This window comes from Acomys minous (assembly GCF_964271855.1).
Source record: "Acomys minous genome assembly, chromosome: 11".
NCBI classification, from domain to species: Eukaryota; Metazoa; Chordata; class Mammalia; order Rodentia; family Muridae; genus Acomys; species Acomys minous.
In genome coordinates this window covers 898,586-904,204 of record NC_140492.1, presented here as the reverse complement: position 1 = coordinate 904,204, position 5,619 = coordinate 898,586, and the positions used below count along the sequence as shown (strand labels likewise).

The 5,619-nt window shown below is 47.6% G+C and overlaps 1 pseudogene across 1 annotated transcript; it reads left to right on the top strand.

The window, feature by feature from the left end:
• The first annotated feature begins 903 nt into the window (after positions 1-903).
• On the top strand, positions 904-2,088 carry LOC311608412 (heterogeneous nuclear ribonucleoproteins A2/B1-like; annotated as a pseudogene). The gene has a single exon. The product of its transcript is annotated as a heterogeneous nuclear ribonucleoproteins A2/B1-like (transcript).
• Positions 2,089-5,619: the final 3,531 nt, after the last annotated feature.

Sequence of the window (5,619 nt, the reverse complement as noted above, 5' to 3'; positions counted from 1 at the left end):
ACCTGGGAGCCAAGAAAACAAGGGCCTGATCTTCTGGAAGGACATTCTCGGGGTTAGAAACCTTAGCCTACAGACCCTCCCAGGAAGTTTACCGAGTGCTGTGTTCATTGCTGAAGACACTTATTAGCCCTTCTGTGGGCGCCACACAGCTTGGAGACAGGCACCAGATCTGTGGGCTCATGGTGGTCCTTGACCTGGGAGCTGGGGACTCTTTTGTAATGTGTGGGGCTCTGTGCATGCTCAGGTCAGCAAGCAGTGCACGATTTAAGCGTGGAGAAGGAGACGCTGGAGAGGGCAATAGGCAGCCACATTAAGGAGCGCTCTCCCTCAGGGTAGGGGACTGAGGCGGTCTTGTTACAGATCCAGCTCATAACCTTAATAGGCGCTGCTCAGGCTTTTTTTGACAGTAACACAATGAGGACCCTGAAGGAAGGTCAGAATACGACATTGCAGTGGCCGATGAGATGGCTCAGCAGGTAAAAGAGCCTGTCACACAGTCCTGACCTGAGTTCAATTCTCAGAGCCTATGTGAGGGTGAAAGGAGAGACAAGATTCCGTAAATGGCCTCTGATCTTCACATAAGTGGCAAGGCGCACGCACACACACACACACACACACACACACACACACACACACTAATTGTTTTTAATGTATTATTATTAATAAAATAATGTATTATTATTATTATTATTATTATTATTATTATTATTAAAATAATAAAGCAGCGGTGCCTGGTCTTCTGTTCAGGAGCTTCTGGCAGTACAGTGGCTATCTCACCACAGTGTCAGGAGTGTATGAGTGTGTGAGTGTGTGTGTGGGGGGGGGAGCACGTGTGTGTCTAAGGAGGCCTTTCTCATCTCACTCAGCTGCTGGAAATTGGGCAGAAGAGACTTGTGCCTGCGAATGGAGACAACTTTAGAAACCGTTCCTTTGGAGAGGAAAAAGAGAGCGGGAACAGTTTCATAAACTCTTTATTGGTGGCTTAAGCTTTGAAACCACAGAAGAAAGTTTGAGAGACTACTATGAGCAATGGGGAAAGCTAACAGACTGTGCGGTCATGAGGGATCCGGCAAGCAAAAGATCAAGAGGATTTGGCTTTGTAACTCTCTCATCCACGGCCGAGGTTGATGCTGCCATGGCTGCAAGGCCTCACTCCATTAATGGTAGGGTAGTTGAGCCAAAACGTGCTGTAGCAAGAGAAGAGTCTGGAAAACCAGGAGCCCACGTGACTGTGAGGAAGCTCTTTGTTGTTGGTGGGATTAAAGAAGATACTGAGGAACACCGCCTTAGAGATTGCTTTGAAGAATATTGGAAAAATTGAAATAATTACTGATAGGCAGTCCGGAAAGAAAAGAGGCTTTGGTTTTGTTACTTTTAATGGCCATGATCCTGTGGGTAAAATCATATTGCAAAAATATCACACCATCAATAGTCACAATGCAGAAGTTAGAAAGGCATTGTCTAGACAGGAAATGCAGGAAGTCCGAAGTTCTAGTAATGGACGAGGAGGAAACTTCGGCTTTGAGGAGTCTTGTGATGGCGGTGGCTGCTTTGGGACCAGGCCCAGGACACAACCTTAGTGGACCATCTGATGGATGTGGAAATGGATGTGGATTCAGAGGGTGGCAATAATGGGTATGGAGGAGGAAGGAGGAGGAAGAGGAGAAAACGGCAGTGGAGGACCTGGGTATGGCAACCAGGGTGGGGGCTGCGGAGGGGCAACTTTGGAGAAAGGAGCTATGCAAGTGGGAACTACAGAGACTTGGGAAATTATAACCAGGAGCCTTCTAATTATGGCCCGATAAAGAGGGGAGACTTTGCTGGTGGCAGAACATGGGAGGACCGTATGGTGGAGCAAGCGGAGGAAGGGGGGGCTCTGGTGGGAGGAGTCGATACCGAGCTTATTCCGACTCACCATGGGCCTCACTGTATAAACAGGAGAGGACGAGAGCCCAGAGGTAACAGAACAGCCTCAGGTTATCAAAATAACACTGTTAAGGAAACTCTTACCTCAGTCATACATAAATACGCAGTGGTGTGGCAGAAGACAGCAGAGCAGACGCCGAGAGCCATCTTGTGAATGGACCGGATTATCTAATAACATTGCCGTACTGTAAGAAAGGATTGTAAAAAAAAAATGCCTTTGAGACAGTTTCTTAGCTTTCTAATTGTTGTTTCATTCTAGTGGTCTTTGTAAGAATGTAGAAGCAGTCCTTCTTTGATAATGTTAAATGTGAAAGTTTCCTGTGACATGTGAAACCTTTTTTTGAAGATTTTTTTTCTCAAAAGTTTTGAAGAGCTATTAGCCAGCACCATGGTATAATATGACCTAGCACTTTTCCTTTAAAAATTTAAGTGTGTGTATAGAGTTAAGAAGCTGTTGTATGTTTGCGATTTAATAGAAAATAATTCTAAGGGAAAAAAAATAAAATAATAATGATGATGATGCAAGTCTCAGGATGTTAAAAGATGGGTGTCAGTGTGGACTGGTTCATGAGAGCTTTCTGTGGTGACGCTAGCGCGGGATCTGGTAACAGTCACCTACGCCCTCTAGAAAAGCGAGAAGACGCTGCTGGCGGCTGCATTTAGCATAGGCAGCAGCTGAAAGGCAGCTCAGGTGTGTGTGGCTTCAGTAGAGAACAAACAGGATTGATCGCTGTGCATGCTGTGCTTTCCGACAGACGAACCCTCTAGTCTATCTCTGTAGGTCAGGAAAACGAGCTGTAGCTGCCCCTGATATTTTTCTCCTATGATGGAGTCAGTATACCTTTGAGAAAGTTTAAAGACTGAAAAGTCATGGAGTGGCCTGGATTGGGGTAACTCCTGAGAAATGAGCCCACTCCGCAGAGCCCCCAGCATTTCTAGCTGACAGGAACAGGGCAGATGGAGAAGCTATTTGTAGCAGCTGTGGAAGGAACCATCTCCTAGCTTTAAGAAAACTCATTCTGCTGCCACGTGTGGTGGTGTGTGCCTGTGATCCTAGAGCTCGGGGAGGCAGAGGCAGGTGGATCCCTGTGAGTTCAAGGCCAGCCTGGTCTACAAAGTGAGTGCAGGACAGCCAAGGTTACAACAGAGAAACCCTGTCTCGAAACCCCCCCCCCCAAAAAAAACCTAAAATAAAATAAATAAAAAGAAGAGGAAAGTTCATTCCCGGGCAAGAGAACACTATCCTCTGTTAGAACCCTCCAGTGCTTCCACACTGGCTGATTGTGATCAGGGACTGTGTGTCCCACATGGCTCTGTCCTCATAACCTCTTCTCCTGCAATGATGGATGTAGTACCCAAGAGCCTCTGAAATACAGCAAAGCAGTATGGTGGATCACTGTGATGGGGCGTGTGTGTGTGTGTGTGTGTGTGTGTGTGTGTGTGTGTGTGTGTGTGTGTAGTGGGCTTCTGAGCTCCCTGCCCATGATTTTATCATGCCTGTAAGCCCCCCCCCCAGACTCTAGGCTATAATGTCCTATCCATGCTGCTCTGGGTTTGTCTAAGCAAAGAACCCCGTGGCCTGAATAGCAGGACTTTCATCCATCTAGTTTAGCATTTGCCTCACAAGGAAGGTATGGGGAACTAATGGCTTCGCACAGCTGAGTTCCCCGGGTGGGTCTGTGAAAAGCTGGTGGGCCTAGAATCACTCAGTACAGGATCAAAGCCACAGGCCTCACCTCAGGCCTGGCCTGCCCTTGACACGAGGTTTCTGTCCTGGGATCTGCTCAACTTTAGTTCTGACTTTTAGGGACTTGAGGTGATGCCCTCTCTCGCGCCACAGAGAACATCACTGTGAGGCCAGCCAGGCCACAGTACAGCCCAGCCCAGGAGGAAGATGTTTGTGGCCATACCACATTGCCTGCACTGCTGTGGCTCCAGGGCCTGATAAGCCACTGAGGCCAGACCTCACATTCCCAACTGTCTTTCAGGAATTTCTCAGAGGAAAATGAACCTCCTGCGAGAGAAGTCCAAGTTCTCCGGAGGCCCTAAATATCAATTCTCTCCTAAGGCCTGAGTCCCCTCCAGAAAGGAAAGCCCACGCCCAGCTCCAGATGTGATGGCACACACCTGTAATCCCTGCACTCAGGAAGCAGAGGCAGGCGGATCTCTGTGAGTTTAAGGCCAGCCTGGTCTACAAGTGAGTCCAGAACAGCCAAGACTACAAGAGAAACCCTGTCTTGAAAAACAGAAGCTAAAAAACCAACCAAACAAACAAACAAAAAACCCACCATCACCACCACCACAATAACACACACTTGCCCATGTAAGTGTTTTGGGGCTGAACACCACAGGCCAGCCGCTTAAAGCATGTTTATCTTCTCTCACTCCTGAAGGCTGGAAGTCCCCAGACTGGGTTCTCTTGGGACTTGTCCCCTTGGTGTGCGGATGACATCTTCTTTTGTCCTCACTTGGTGGTCTCTGCGTGTGTCTGTGTCATGATATCCTTTTTTAAAGGTACCATTCATGTGGGATGAGGGTTACTCTAGTAACCATATTTAACTTTAATTACTTCTATAAGGACCTGTCTCCAAATCCAGTCTTCTAAGAATGCCGGGTCCCTTTGGGGAGCTATGTCACCATGATGAAGGACTGAGGCCTCGGGCTGTATGAACACCCCATTTCCATCATGAACTGTTGTGATCCTGTCTCTTCCATTTGATCTTCCATTTCTGTGCCATATTTTGGGAGCCCAGGATTGGACTGTATCTTGCATGTCTCAAAATCAACACCTCCCTCCCCCTGCCAGCCTGCACGGAGGACATGTTGAACTGATTTTGTGAGTTGATGATAAGGTATTGCCAAGGTATTGACCAGCACCAAGAAAGTACAAGACAATCTCCCATATTGAAGAACAACAGACAATAGGAGGGGAGGACAGGAAAAAAAAAGGAAAGTGACCCATCCCCTGCATATGTAGGTGACCAGGCCCTCAGTGGCATCAGAGAAAGACCCTGCCCAGCCAGAAGCAAGATTTGGTACATCTTTGTAGCACATTCATTGTCCTTATGGAATCTTCTAGCACATTCCATGATATATATAGAAAGGCTGGTCTCCCTACTTCTGTTAAAGGGAAAGAGGACTCACAGATGAGTTCCAGTAGGGGTAGGTTTTGCTTCTTAAAGGATATTAGCAATGTCTGAAGACATCCTTAGTTGACCTGTGTGAGATGTCAAGAGAGCTAGCTACTCAAGCATGGGCACCTAGCAAGAGGCCTGGGTGTCGCCTAGATACAAGGGTGTTCAGAGTATATCCTTAATTACAAAACCAAATAAGCTACAGGTGCCACCAATATGGAGACTGCCCATTCCTCTCCTGAGGGGAAACAAACAGGGTTGCTTCACAGTTGTTTCCAACCTCTCCTTCAAAACTGACAGGGAGTATGGTGACAAACAACTGTGTCCTTTGCGCTAGTCATCTTGTACATGGCAACGTTGGATGAAGCTCTCCGTGTGGGTTTCATACAGTCCTCAGTCCAAGGCTAGTGCTGCTCAAATTGAACTAAGGCTGCAACCAAAAGAGGACAAGAGCTGCAGAAATTACAACTTTGCTCAGAGGCCCGGGGCAGGAGCAAGCCGAGAAAGGACCCTCCATCCTGCTAGGTGAGGCCTGTGACACAGGGGCTAGGCTGGTTCC